Genomic DNA, 15,081 nt, shown 5'->3' on the forward strand with positions numbered 1-15,081 from the left:
ATTCATTATACACTCTACACTCACTACAAACACACTACATTCATTATACACACTGCACTCACTACAAACACACTCTGCACTCACTACAAACACACTGCCTTCATTATACGCACACTGCACTCATTATACGCACTCTGCACTCATTATACGCACTCTGCACTCATTATACGCACTCTGCACTCACTACAAACACACTACATTCATTATACGCACTCTGCACTCACTACAAACATACTACATTCATTATACACAATCTGCACTCACTACAAACACACTACATTCATTATACACAATCTGCACTCACTACAAACACACTACATTCATTATACACACTCTACACTCACTACAAACACATTACATTCATTATACACACTGCACTCACTACAAACACACTACATTCATTATACACACTCTGCACTCACTACAAACACACTACATTCATTATACACACTCTGCACTCACTACAAACACACTACATTCATTATACACACTCTGCACTCACTACAAACACACTACATTCATTATACACACTGCACTCACTACAAACACACTACATTCACTATACACACTTTGCACTCACTACATACTACATTCATTATACACACTCTGCACTCACTACAAACACACTACATTCATTATACACACTCTGCACTCACTACAAACACACTTCATTCACTATACACACTTTGCACTCACTACATACTACATTCATTATACACACTCTGCACTCACTACAAACACACTACATTCACTATACACACTTTGCACTCACTACACACTACATTCATTATACACATTGCACTCACTGCATGCATTATACACATTCTGCACTCACTACAAACACACTACATTTGTTATACATACTGCACTCACTACAAACACACTACATTCATTATACACACTGCACTCACTACAAACACACTACATTCATTAAACACACTCTGCACTCACTACAAACACACTACATTCATTATACACAATCTGCACTCACTACAAACACACTACATTTATTATACATACTGCACTCACTACAAACACACTACATTCATTATACGCACTCTGCACTCACTACAAACACACTACATTCATTATACGCACTCTGCACTCACTACAAACACACTACATTTATTATACATACTGCACTCACTACAAACACACTACATTCATTATACACACTCTGCACTCACTACAAACACACTACATTCATTATACACAATCTGCACTCACTACAAACACACTACATTCATTATACACAATCTGCACTCACTACAAACACACTACATTCATTATACACAATCTGCACTCGCTACAAACACACTACATTCATTATACACTCTACACTCACTACAAACACACTACATTCATTATACACTCTACACTCACTACAAACACACTACATTCATTATACACACTCTGCACTCACTACAAACACACTACATTCATTATACACACTCTGCACTCACTACAAACACACTACATTCATTATACACACTCTGCACTCACTACAAACACACTACATTCATTATACACACTGCACTCACTACAAACACACTCTGCACTCACTACAAACACACTGCCTTCATTATACGCACTCTGCACTCATTATACGCACTCTGCACTCATTATACGCACTCTGCACTCATTATACGCACTCTGCACTCATTATACGCAATCTGCACTCACTACAAACACACTACATTCATTATACACACTCTGCACTCACTACAAACACACTACATTCATTATACGCACTCTGCACTCACTACAAACACACTACATTCATTATACACACTGCACTCACTACAAACACACTACATTCACTATACACACTTTGCACTCACTACATACTACATTCATTATACACACTCTGCACTCACTACAAACACACTACATTAATTATACACACTCTGCACTCACTACAAACACACTACATTCACTATACACACTTTGCACTCACTACATACTACATTCATTATACACACTCTGCACTCACTACAAACACACTACATTCACTATACACACTTTGCACTCACTACACACTACATTCATTATACACACTGCACTCACTGCATGCATTATACACATTCTGCACTCACTAGAAACACACTACATTTGTTATACATACTGCACTCACTACAAACACACTACATTCATTATACACACTGCACTCACTACAAACACACTACATTCATTAAACACACTCTGCACTCACTACAAACACACTACATTCATTATACACAATCTGCACTCACTACAAACACACTACATTCATTATACACAATCTGCACTCACTACAAACACACTACATTTATTATACATACTGCACTCACTACAAACACACTACATTCATTATACGCACTCTGCACTCACTACAAACACACTACATTTATTATACATACTGCACTCACTACAAACACACTACATTCATTATACACACTCTGCACTCACTACAAACACACTACATTCATTATACACAATCTGCACTCACTACAAACACACTACATTCATAATACACAATCTGCACTCACTACAAACACACTACATTCATTATACACAATCTGCACTCACTACAAACACACTACATTCATTATACACAATCTGCACTCGCTACAAACACACTACATTCATTATACACTCTACACTCACTACAAACACACTACATTCATTATACACTCTACACTCACTACAAACACACTACATTCATTATACACACTTTGCACTCACTACAAACACACTACATTCATTATACACACTGCACTCACTACAAACACACTCTGCACTCACTACAAACACACTCTGCACTCACTACAAACACACTGCCTTCATTATACGCACACTGCACTCGTTATACGCACACTGCACTCGTTATACGCACACTGCACTCATTATACGCACACTGCACTCGTTATACGCACACTGCACTCGTTATACGCACACTGCACTCGTTATACGCACACTGCACTCGTTATACGCACACTGCACTCGTTATACGCACACTGCACTCGTTATACGCACACTGCACTCACTACAAACACGCTACATTCATTATACGCACTCTGCACTCATTACAAACACACTACATTCATTATACGCACTCTGCACTCACTACAAACACACTACATTCATTATACACACTGCACTCACTACAAACACACTTCATTCATTAAACACACCCTGCATTCACTACAAACACCTTACATTCATTATACACACTCTGCACTCACAACACACTACATTCACTATACACACTTTGCACTCACTACACACTACATTCATTATACACACTCTGCACTCACTACAAACACACTACATTCACTATACACACTTTGCACTCACTACATACTGCATTCATTATACACACTGCACTCACTGCATGCATTATACACATTCTGCACTCACTACACACTACATTTGTTATACATACTGCACTCACTACAAACACACCACATTCATTATACACACTCTGCACTCACTACAAACACACTACATTCATTATACACACTCTGCACTCACTACAAACACACTACATTCATTAAACACACTCTGCACTCACTACAAACACACTACATTCATTATACACACTCTGCACTCACTACAAACACACTACATTCATTATACACACTCTGCACTCACAACACACTACATTCACTATACACACTTTGCACTCACTACATACTACATTCATTATACACACTGCACTCACTGCATGCATTATACACATTCTGCACTCACTACACACTACATTTGTTATACATACTGCACTCACTACAAACACACTTCATTTATTATACACAATCTGCACTCACAACACACTACATTCACTATACACACTTTGCACTCACTACACATTACATTCATTATACACACTGCACTCACTACGCACACTACATTCATTATACACAATATGCACTCACTACAAACACACTACATTCATTATACACACTGCACTCACTACAAACACTACATTCATTATACACACTGCACTCACTACAAACACACTACATTCATTATTCATACTCTGCATTCACTACAAACACACTACATTCATTATACACACCCTGCACTGCACTATATGCATAGGAGTGTAATTTTTTTTTTATTTTAAGGGGGGGGGGCAGGAATCTTGGGTGAGTTCCCACACTTTTTTCCCCAGGACTTTACCCCTGTCCATTGGGAAATGTGTGTCCTGTCTGATTTGTTCAGTGATCCCAGTAAAAGAGTTTTTGAAACTGTTGGCTAGCTGCACTGGTCTCTGATCCCTGGCACGTGTTAAGAAAGAGCTAGTCCTGAGAGCCTCAAGTGCCTTGCAGTAGTTAGAGAAAGTGCAGGCAGCGGTGTTGATACATGCCTGGGAGAGGAACAGAAGAGGTAAAGGTAGAGAGGACTGAGAGAGGTCCAGCCTGGTGGAAGAGGTACTCGTATACCCCAGTCAAGCTTTGGAGGCTGGGTGTGAAGCACTCCGGAGTCCCTGGCAGCAGGTAACATTTAGCAATGCATTTTTACTGTGAATATCATCATACAGATAGGTTTTACTACAATGAAACACACATATGTTTATTATGTGATGTTCCACAAGTACAACAATGTCCCCCATGTACAGGTTTGCTGAGGTTTTTGGAAGTTACAGGGCTGAATATGGGCCCCAGTCTTCACACATGAAATTTAACATATTCATTTTCTGGCCCTATGAGGTCTTTACGGCAGTATAGTACTGCAGGAAAGAAAATTACCCTGATGATGGTGTACCACTTTAAACATAGACAATCCAGTGTATTACAAAATGTCCAGTCTGATTTAGTAGCCACTTAATAACAAAACCTGGCCAAATGTAATGTTTATTTTTTGTTTGCATTTTCTCCCACAAACACTGCAATTTCATTGTTATATGCTCTAAAACATTTATATTTGAATACAACAATATCCCTATGTACAGGTTTCATGTTTTTTGGGTTTTTTTAAGTTACATGGTCAATTATAGGGCTAGCCTATTTCAGTTTTTACACGTTGAGATATACCAGATTGGTTTGATGGTCCTATATTGCCTTTGAGACAATATGGCAGCACTGAAAGGAAGATTGCCCCGATCATGTCATACCACCTTCAAACATAGACAACCCAAGTATTCAAAATGGGTTATTTTTATATTTTGTGTTTTTTCATACATACAAATTAATTTTTTACAGGACATTTCAGAATCCTGATATAGGCAATTAAGTCACAATATTAGTATTTAACTTTTTTTTTTTTTAAATCATGATTGGAGTTTAAGGATTTATGAGATGTCACAAAGAAAATATATTACATGATCTTTTCAAACGTCTCACTGTGAGAAATTGATAGCATGGCAATAGTAATATGGCTGCCTGGGAAATGACATTTACACCATTGTGTTATGCCATTTGCAAAAGCAGACCCGGGTTATTCAAAATTGGGTATTTTGAGTTGTTTCGTCTAGCCACTTTATCACGGATGATGGTCACATTTAGTGGTTATATTTCCATTTGTGATTTCTTTTCACACACATAAATTTAAAATATTTTAATTAAGCATTGTCTGTGCAGTTACTGCTGCTGTGATGGGCCTTATGCAAAGCAGCTAGAATTTTCTCTTTCACAGTTCCCTCACAGTACCTTTCTCCAGTGCTGGGCTTCCTCAGCGCTGGGGAAATCTCCTCCCTCTCCTGACGTCAGCGCCTCTCAATGCTTTCCTATGGATGTCAGCATCTTCTCACTGTGATTTTTAAAGTGAGAAGCGCGGAAGCGCCTCTAGCGGCTGTCAGGTAGACAGCTACTAGAGGCTGGATTAACCCTAGTGTAAACATGGCAGTTTCTCAGCTTGGGAGGAGTGAAGATGAGCTGCAGGCTATAGATCACCACCATTTACCATGACAGTGTCTCCCCCTCCGTTACAAAAAGTAAGAAGAAAGGTTGGGAGGGGGGACATGAAGATTTCATTAATGTACTGTACATTTACATAGTTATATAGCTGAGAAGAGACTTGCGTCCATCAAGTTCAGCCTTCCTCACATTTGTTTTTTGCTGTTGATCCAAAAGAAGGCAAAAAAAAAAAAAAATGAAGCGCTTCCAATTTTGCAACAAACTAGGAAAAAAATTCCTGCTTGACCCCAGAATGGCAGTCAGTTTAATCCTTGGATCAAGAATTTATTACCCTACATTGAAAAATGATATCCTTGTATATTCTGTTTCTGCAAGTATGCATCTAGTTGCGGTTTGGTCTTTTAGCCAAATCTACTAATACTAAGTAAAGATTACTTAGTATTAGTAAATTCTGCCCCTACTCACTATGCCGCGAGTAGGGGCATGTCTAGTAAACATGTTAAAAAAAAAAAAAAAAAAAACTGTGTCTCCCGCCTCCACAACTACAGTATGTAGATATAACGATCCAATATAAGTATAAAAAAAAAAGTAGTATTTATCATAAATGTACAATTTTAAAGGTATAATTACTGCTTACAAGATGGCAGTAGGTGAGCTTTATGCGGGCAAAGAGGCTCCACTACTCACAATCGCTTGTTGGTATGGGATCAAGCTGAGTCAGCAGCAATGTTTTTTTCGGTCTCCTCCTTTACTCCCCAAACGGGCTCAGTAGTGGTGTTGCCGATAGCCGTCCTTCAATTTTCCGCTCACAGTAATGATGTCCCAGCACGCTGTTTGTTTGGAGTTTGCGGGGTTACAGGTGCCGCCCACCTCAATAACGTCAGTGCGTGATTACATTTCCGCATTTCGCCTTCCGGCCTCTTCATCCCTTTTGTGCCAGCCTTCATTTGTTGTAAACTACATTTAAAAAAAATACCAACATATGAATGCAAATTATTGAATTGCTTTAAGTGTTACCCTCCACCAAGAGAGGAAATATTCAACACAACATATCTATATCCCTATATTCCTTTCCCAATCTCTCCCACTGATACCGGAGAAACTGACGGAAGCCAAGCACAGAGAGATGGACACAGGTTTCTTTAGGAAGGAAGAGATTCTTTATTCGGTTCACCAATCGGGACTCAGAGGGACTAATGTCACCAAAATACAACAAGTTCTGAGCCCCGGACAATAGTGTAGGCTCCTTATATAAGCATGTAACTCCACCCATAAGTAGCTCCACCCACACACACTCTTAACCAATCAGCACAATGGAGGAGGGGAATACTACATCCGGTATTCTCGCACATGCTCCGTACACTACTGATTGTATCTTTGCCACGTGCAACCAACCGACCGATACACCAGTATATGCACGTGGTAATCTCGGCCTACTACATTTATTTTTACCGAGATTCCACCACACCACCTAACTCTATTACAGCTTTAAAAAAAAATAAAACATTTACAAAAAAATCCTTCTTGACTCCACTTCCAGTTTATCTCTCACTCTTTTTTGCCTAGATGTTGAGTGAAGGTCAGCACCAGGAGCTTCATGCAGCGTTGGATTACAGGTACGTAAAACACACAGATAGAAATGCCCAATAGTGCATTACGAAGTGAAAAACAACTTGTGTTTAAAAAGTGTTACAGAAAAAAATTCAATTTTATTTTTCACACCTCACTAATATTTATTAAATATCTTGGGAAGTGAGAGCTTTCCTTTAATTTGTATGTTTCCTCTGACTTTCGCCTCTTATTTCTGTAATATCACAGCCTTGACTTAGTTAACAGGATTGCATAATGTGAAACAGCTGAGTTACTGGAACTCTGCATTCTTTTACTAAAAGCAAACATTACTCAATTCCCGTTTATGCTGACCTCTGGAGCAAAACACTGAATAAAAATAGAGAACAAGAACTGTGTGCAGCACCAAACTATTGTTATATTGTTGACAGGAAGATATAAGTTTGTCTTGTGTTTACGCCATGCATTCTAAATTGAATTTACTTTTTGCTATTTTTTTTGTTGGGTCAAGCATCTACTATGCAGGTATGTTTATGCATTTGATCAATCTGAGCATTTGATATAATAAATTAAAATAGTAAAATGTATAGCATAAATATTATTAATGCTATGTTTTCAAGCAACATCAAGCAATATTATTCTGCATAGATGTAGTACACATTTATTATCTTTGCAAAACATATTTGAAGTTAATAGGAATAGGATATTTTTGTCTCGCTTGATCTTAACCCCTTAAGGACCAAACTTCTGGAATAAAAGGGAATCATGACGTGTCACACACGTCATGTGTCCTTAAGGGGTTAAAGTATAAAAGGCTATTAATGATAATTTGTATTAATGGAGACACAGAATTTTTATATTAGCATATGCAGCATGCTGACAAACATAAACAAAGGCTAAAAATAAATTTTGTATGGGTATTTGCAAGTCATCTGTCTGTATATGTATTGTGATCCTTGTCTGCAGGTAGCACGGTCCTCTAGGGTAAACGCCAGGCACAGTCCTTTTAATTGCATATACTCCAGGCACTTTATTTGTAAATCCACACAGGAGACAGCAGTAAATGAAAACATAAATATAACACAAATCCGTATAAACAAAAACCTAGCTCGTCTGAGCACTAACTAACATTAGGTTCCCTATCTCTCAGGGGTTAAACTAGAACAAAAATGATTGGTTTCACCAACCTAGAGTCTTTGTCCGCTCTCAGCACTCCAGTATTTAGCCAGCCTTTCAGAGAGAAACAAAACATTCTCCCCTTACCTGCCTAGCAGGGAGGGGTTTATTCCCATTGCTGCAGCTGATTACCTGCAGCTGAGCAGTAGGTTGGAGACAGTCCAAAAACCCTGGCCTGGATCTATGTCTTACAAGAACACCGCTAAACTGCGGAGTGGAGCACTAGCCCACCTGCTCTCCAAATGCTCCACCCCAGGGGCCCATAACTAAATATTCATTCTGGTTATATACACAGAAACATACACTCCCCCTGGGGTTAAAAATCATATGCCTCTCTGAACAATTCTGTCGAAATATAGACTCCCTCACAGACCACCCCATTCACCTTATCACAGTATGTATGAATGTATATGTATATACTAGTGTATATGTATGTCATTTTGTCTCTTTAAAAGTCACTGGTAAGTCCACACCTTGAATATGCTGTGTAATTGTATTCACTTGTTCTAAACAGGAATATTGTGGTACTAAAAAAGTGCCGCGCAGAATACAAAATTGATAAATGGTATGGAGCAGTTTATGAAGAAAGGTTAGCACATTTAAATCTGTTTAGTTTAGAAACACGGTGCTTCAGAGGGGATATGATAGCATTATACAAATATATTCAGGGCCAATACAGACCATTGTCTGGATATCTATTCATAAACAGAACTATACATAGGACATGAGGACACACATTTACTGGAAGACAGGAGATTTAGTCTAAGGCAAAGGAAAGAGTTTTTACAGTAAGTACAATAGTGATGTGTAATTCTCTGGCTGAAGAGATGGTTTAATCAGAGTCTATACAGATGTTTAAACAGCAATTGGATAAATAGTTGTAAAAATAATATTTAATTTGTGGGGTATAAGCTTCTTGAGTCAAGGAGAGATCTGATTGCCATTCTGGAGTCAAGAAGGATTTTTCCCAAGTTTGTTTCAAAATTGGAAGCACTTCAGACTGGGTTTTGTGCCTTCTTTGGATCAACAGCAAAAACAAATGTGAGAAAAGCTGAACTTAAAGGACACATGTCTATTTTCAATTTTGTATGTTTGTAACTATATATCTGTACATGTGTAAGTTGTGTAAATGTTTGTGATTGTGTCTGTGTGTGTGTGTGTGTTTGTCTTTATGTATGTATATATGTGTACTTCTGTATGGATATGTCTAGGGGTAAGTCTTAGAGACAGTCATCCGGTTTTGTATTGGGCTCCAGTCCCAGGATTATTTTTTTTTACCTATGAATGACCCTGACTGTGTTATGCAAAATGTATTGCTCAGAAAATGCCCATTTAATTGGAATGTCAGAATATTGAGTGTAAGGCATTCTGGTAATGCACGTGGGAGGAGATGGGGAGTGAGGGAGGAAAGGGACACATTGAGGGTAGTTGGAGAGAGGGAGGAATTCGTACACATGGAGGGGCTGGGAAGGCAGGAGGTTATGGGACACATGGAGGAGAAGGGGGATAGAGGGAGGAATTGGACACATGAAGGAGCTGGGGCGGGAGGAGAGTATGGGACACATGGAGGGGCTGGGACACATGGAAGGGCTTTGGGACGCATGGAGAAAATGGAGGTTATGGGACACATGGAGAAAATGGGGGAGGAAGGTATGGGACACATGTAGGGGCTGGGGGGAGGAGGGTATGGGACACTTGGATGGACTGGGGGGAGGTTTGTATGGGACACGTGGGGAGGAGGGTATGGGACACATGGAGGAAAGGGATGGGGAGAGGAGGGTATGGGACACTAGGAGGGGGCTGAGGGAGGAAAGGAAAATACTTTTTCAAAGTTCTTATGATTGACAAACATGAAAAAGAATATCCAAATTAAAACTTGGTTGACCTGCGGAATAAAGCATAACTTTTTATAAGACACATGGAGGGGAGAGAGGGAAGATATTGACACATGGAGGGAGAGAGGGAGGAAAGTGACACATAGAGGGAGGAATTTGACACATGGCGGGGATGGCGTGGACAAGGGTATGGGACACATGGAGGACCTGGAGGGTGTAGGAGTGTATGGGGGATAGAGTGAAGAATTGGAGGGAGAGAGAGAGGAATTGGACACATGACGGGGCGAGGGTATGGGATACATTGAGGAGCTGGAGGGGGGATGAGGGTATGGGACACCTGGAGGGGAGGGGGTAGACAGGGCAGAATTGGACACATGGAGGGGCCAGGGGGAGGGGGATATGGAGGGGCTGGGGGGAGGAGGGTATGGGACACATGGAGCAGCTAGGGGTAAGGTATGGGACATATTTTTGCACCGGGGCTCGCGGTGGGGAGGCGTAACTGCAAACCACCGGGCCTCATGCAAAAATTGCCCTGAGCTCGGTGGTTTGTAGTTACGGCTCTGTTTCTATACATTTAACTTTCAGTACTTAAAGCATTACTCTTAGCACCATGACCAACTCAGTAATTTGAAATATTAATGGTGCCTGGATTCTTTTTGCTCTTAAATGCTGCATGTACAAAGGGTTTTTCACAGGGTAATTGCCCATCTAGACTGCAAAATCCAGTCCGGATTTTACGATCCAGGTAACAATGGGACTGAATTTACCCCAGATTTCAGTCACAACGAACACTGCCCGGACAGCTGAAATCCAGATCTGAATTCTTAAAATCTGGGCATGGCTATTTAAAAAGTGCTAGCAACGAGCAGGCAAATAGTTAAATTACCCTAGGCAGTGTTAGGATCATGCGGTCACTGGCCAGCGCTTGCTAGCTAACCACCACATACATTTATATATATATATATATATATATATATATATATATATGCTTGGAATTTAATATGAAATGGATATTGTTTGATATGAAAAGTTGGTTGTGGTGTGCTGAAACCAACGTCCGAGTGGGCCTGTAAATAAAAGAGGGCCCACCAAGGAGAATTGTATGTTCTAAGGGTGCTGGTGGGTGGGGAACACTTGAACTCAAACGTCAGAGGTGAGTAGGGGCTGGTGGTTTAAGTAGGGGACTTACTTCTCCCACAAATTCAGGCCTAATGGCCTTTCTACTTGTGCTCGGAATTTAATATGAAATGGATATTGTTTGATATGAAAAGTTGGTTGTGGTGTGCCGAAACCAACGTCCGAGTGGGCCTGTAAATAAAAGAGGGCAAAGAGAAGTTCAAAAAAACACACTTTATTGCATTTGTTTACATGACTAAATTCCTGAAGACTTGGCGAAGCTCTCGTTCTGGTCGTGGAATGTACGTATTGTATATAGAGGATTTCCAACGACCCAGTCTTTTAATGATGTGGACCGGAGTGTTAGGACTAGAAGCTGCTGAAGCGGCTCCTATGCGGAAGGAATGCCCGGAGAATGAAGCTGGGTTGTAACCCAATTTCCCCAATAAAATTCTAACATGCGTGGTGAATTTTGCTGTAGTGAGTGGGTGCCCTTGTAGTTGCAAGAGTGGTGAGTTTGCAAATTGTGCGTTATTTGTAGACCGTAGGTGGTCTAGTGCTTTAACTGGGCACCAAGCATTGTCTGTTGGAAAGAGAGGGATGATAGTGGGGTGTGGTGAATGATTAGTTTTGGTAGATGGAATAGTGAGAATGTAATAATCGTCTACTTTAGTGAGTTGTGAGGTTTTAAGGCTGTGTATGGTATCTCCTTGACAAACAACAGTAAATTCCCTAGGTCTTAGGAACCCATAAAAAGCTAGATAGATAGCCGATTTGTTCACCAGGTTTGTGTTCGGATCAAATGGGGATTCGTCAAGGAGATAGGCCCATCTATTGGAAGTCTGGTGGTGATAACTGGAACCGAAACTTTAAAGATGCCCTTTAAGATTTTCTTAATGGGGTATGATGACAAAAAGGGGGTGTTGTTAGGGAAATTAGTGAGGCTGTGATGCTGCACCCCCGTGAGGTATAGTTTGATTGTATTGTGTGAAAGTTTTAAGTGTAAGTGGCAAAAAGAGGCAAAAGCCACCATTGTTTGGGTAGAAAAATCCCCTTGTAATCCAAATTCCGCTGTGAATTTATTAAAGACGGTAAGTGCCCTATTGTAGGTGATAGTTGTGTTGGGTGATAGTGCTTGGTGTGTGAGAGCCCTAGCGTGGTGCATAAGTATGTTTAATCTAGGATTAACTCGTGAAACGTCGGTGTTCTGGATGGTTGATGGTGGGCTGACGGGAGTGCCTGGAAAAATACCTGGAATTGAGATCGAGACAGAGCATCAGCGGCCGTGTTGTCAATACCTAAGACTGCAAATTAAGTGGAACTGGACGGTTGCTGCCAGCCAGGTCAGCTTGCGGATCTGCCGCATAATGGTAAGGGAGGATGAGCTCCCTTTGTTAATGATATCGTAAGCTGACGAATTGTCGGGGTTGGTGCGCCAGCAGGAGAACGGTGAGGAGGTGAAGGGGCCGATCATGAAACCTAGTGCAATTTCTGTGGAAAGGAGAGTGTCGGTGGCTTCTGGATCTAGGCAGGCTGACAGGAGGTTGGGGCATTCCAGCGTCCCTGGGGGAATGGCTATGAGACCCGTGAGAAAGCCCTGGGTGAACCCTGTTATCAGATATTCCACTAGATGTTTATTTGGATGAGTTTTTAAATAAAAAGCCAGGTTGTCGATGTTAATGTCGGTTAGTCATTTGCTAGGGGACAACCTGGCCGGGCACATGGTCTTTGTGTGTGCCCCGAAGCAGATGGAGCAGATCTGCAACAGTCTGCAGGCACTGAAGCTGCAGGAACCAGCATTGAAATTGTTGCACACCTGCGCCTTCCCTAAAAAGGAGATGGGCCTACCCAGTTTATCCCGCTGTCCACCTTCGTGTTTAAAGTGAGGAGTGGAAGTGGATTGAGGGGTGGGAGTGGGGGTAGATGGATCAGCCATAGAAGGGCACAAATCTGGCAAGTGGGTAGAGGAATTACATATGGCACATGATGGGGGCCTGAGACCAGCGAAGTGGCGACAGAATACCGTATATACTCGAGTATAAGCCGACCCGAATATAAGCCGAGGCCCCTAATTTTACCCCAAAAAACTGGGAAAACTTATTGACTCGAGTATAAGACTAGGGTGAGAAATGCAGCAGCTACTGGTAAATTTCTAAATAAAATTAGATCCTAAAAAAAAATATATTAATTGAATATTTATTTACAGTGTGTGTATAATGAATGCAGTGTGTGTATAATGAATGCAGTGTGAGTGTATGAATGCAGTGTGAGTGTATGAATGCAGTGTGTGTGTATGAGTGCAGCGTGAGTGTATGAGTGCAGCGTGTGTGTATGAGTGCATCGTGTGTATATGAATGCAGCGTGAGTGTATGAGTGCAGTGTGTGAGCGTATGAGTGCAGTGTGTGTGTGTATGAATGCAGTGTGTGTGTATGAATGCAGTGTGTGTGTATGAGTGGTGTGTGTGTGTGTGTGTGTGTGTTGCAGAGCCTTGGTGGGGGATGGGCAATTTTTTTTATTATTATTATTTTAATATTTTTTTATTATTATTATTTATTATTTTTATTTATTTAATTATTTTTTTTATTATTTTTGTATTATTATTTAATTTTTCTTTTTTTTATCACTACTAATTATTTTTTTTCATCCCCCCTCCCTGCTTGATACATGGCAGGGAGGGGGGCTCTCCTTCCCTGGTGGTCCAGCATTGGCAGTTCAGTGGGGGGCTGTGGGGGCTGTAAGAGAGTTTACTTACCTCTCCTGCAGCTCCTGTCAGCTCTCTCCTCCTCCGCGCCGTCCGTGCAGCTCCCTCTGTCAGCTCCCAGTGTAAGTCTCGCGAGAGCCGCGGCTCTCGCGAGACTTACACTGGGAGCTGACCGAGGTGCTGAACGGACGGCGCGGAGGAGGAGAGAGCTGACAGGAGCTGCAGGAGAGGTAAGTAAACTCTCTTACAGCCCCCACAGCCCCTGTCTGTATTATGGCAATTTAAATTGCCATAATACAGACTATTGACTCGAGTATAAGCCGAGTTGGGGTTTTTTAGCACAAAAAATGTGCTAAAAACTCGGCTTATACTCGAGTATATACGGTAATTCAGTATCCATCTGGCACCAGTTAATTCTTACATTAAACTGCTTCAGATGTGTCGCCGCTTTCGCTGATATCGCCTTATGATAATCATAAAAAGATGAGCCCCCGTACTTAACGCCCAAATCCACCACTTTATGGAGATAGAGGTCCAGTCCCTCTCTCCTGTGGGGATATACCGAGCAGATGACATCCCTGTATATCCCAAAGGCCAAAACTAAATTGGGAATTGATAGTTTTTTGTTTAGCCTGGGGTCTCTGGTTTTAAGAACCACTGAGATATCGCCAAATTTATAAGCCCTGGTCTCCAGCACGTCTTGGGATGTGATAAGCAGTGACACCAGACACACGTCCTTCCCATCTAGGTTTTCTTTCCTAATAGAGTCTGGGACGGAGTGAGCTGTTGACACGAAACGAGACGCAATTGATGTTGGATCTGGAGGGGGAAGTATTGGGACAGGTG

This window comes from Pelobates fuscus, chromosome 10 (genome assembly GCF_036172605.1).
Source record: "Pelobates fuscus isolate aPelFus1 chromosome 10, aPelFus1.pri, whole genome shotgun sequence".
NCBI classification, from domain to species: domain Eukaryota; kingdom Metazoa; phylum Chordata; class Amphibia; order Anura; family Pelobatidae; genus Pelobates; species Pelobates fuscus.